A 1,903-nucleotide genomic window follows, 5' to 3' on the forward strand; every position below is an offset into this window, starting at 1 on the left:
AGCCGCGCCCGTCCGGCCGGGCTCCGCCTGGCACCCGCCAAGGTGACCCTGTCCCTTTCTCCTTGCTTCGGTTACAATCAGGCCGAGATAGCCAAAGGAAGGTTCACTTTCCTTTAATTCTACCTCATATTTCTTGAGTGCCTCCTAGGTGTCTGGCGCGCCACCACATGCTTCCCCAGTGTTAATTCATTCTCTAGCCCATGTGAATGTTGCATCTGAAATTTCACATCCCCCTCATTCCCATCTAGGGAACTAGATCAAACCTACCTGGATTCTTGTGAACCATTCATGTAAATTATTTGGAACTGGAATTTCACATAGACCCGGGGAATTTCTCAAAGTTCAAGACGGGTCATATTCCATGGAATGTGGAAGGAGTTGGTGGAGTGATTTCACCTTTTTGATCGAGAACTGATAGCCATTAAAACTCAGCTCCGCAATATATCCCCCCCGACTCCAAGGGAGGGCTGAAATGATCACTTCGTTTTCTGTTACGGTGACTTTTATATTTTTCAACATTATTGCTGGTCTCTAAGAGAACTAAAACATCTCCTGATTTTCCTCATTTCCTTGCAAAGAGATGTTCAAATATGTACTTGAATTTAATTATTTCTTCTGGTCCGCTGCAAAAACTACTTTTCTTTCTTAACCCCTAGCGTTTTTGTCCTCTTAGCTACTGGCAGGTTTCCATGGCGTTGGTTAAAAGTGAAGGCCTATTAAGTCCATAGTATTTGCTTTCCAGTGGGTAAGAAGCAAGAACTTTAGGATTAAATTCAGCAAAATGATAATAATAATAATAATAATAAAATTTTGCAAGCAGAGTTTGTGATTTCACCAGCAATACACTAACGATTTTAGCTACTGAAAACCACTATCTCCAGCCCCATGACTCAGCAGCTAAATCAGCCAACATCTCCTGCTGTTAAGGACTCTAAGAAATCAGGCACTTGGTACTCTTACTTTCAGAGCAATTCTAAGGCGTGGCCCTGAAAGGGCTCCAAACAATCTTATTTTACATTAAAATGGTTAGAGAGATAAAGATACTCTGCTGTGGCCAGAACCAGTAAATCTAGCAGGAAATGAGAGGCAGAACATGATCCCAGACTGCTGCTGTTGCAAGATTCTTGGAGGCTGCAGCACCACATTCTGAGCCGGCACTTCAACCTCACATTGTAGCTAAAATGTTAATGATTACTAGAGATGGCCTGAAATCTTTTTCAAAATTCACAGGCTGCGAAATGCCCTCCCTGTTTCCATAGCTCCTTAGGCTTTGTTAGCAGGCTGTGGGGTTCACATTTGTTTGTAGTCAGCACAAGGGCATTGCATTTAGTTACTATTTCTCACTTGCTGTAAGCTTGTTGAGCAGGTTTATTGGTGGTGGGCAGGTGGGGAATAACTGTCCAAAGCTATGGGAATACCACACCCTGAAGCACTGTAGGTAGCACATGCACGGCGTCTGCAGGTGGCCAGCATCAAGGGAAAGTGAATCTACCATGACCTGTAACTCGCTTGAATTACTGATTCTCTCTGTGACACGTATGGAAAAACCACTGGTCAGCTTGAGAAAGTGATCTTTATGAAAGAAGGTCTCCAGCCAGATAGGGAACTTCTGGGTTGGAGAAGGAACTCTGGGAAGGTAAGATACCAGATGAGTGCAGAAGCAGATCTAGGTGGATGGTCCCTCCTCATAACAGTTCGTAAGGTTTTGGTGTTTGTGTATCACTTAGTATTTCACGTACACCAGAGACTACATGAAGTGTATATAAATGTCTGTGTACCCACATTGCGCTTAAGAAATGGAACACTAGGCCAGGCGCGGTGGCTCATGTCTGTAATCCCAGCACTTTGGGAGGCCGAGGCGGGCGGATCACGAGGTCAGGAGTTCAAGACCAGCCTGACCAAC

This window comes from Mandrillus leucophaeus, unplaced genomic scaffold (genome assembly GCF_000951045.1).
Source record: "Mandrillus leucophaeus isolate KB7577 unplaced genomic scaffold, Mleu.le_1.0 Scaffold105, whole genome shotgun sequence".
Classification (NCBI taxonomy): domain Eukaryota; kingdom Metazoa; phylum Chordata; class Mammalia; order Primates; family Cercopithecidae; genus Mandrillus; species Mandrillus leucophaeus.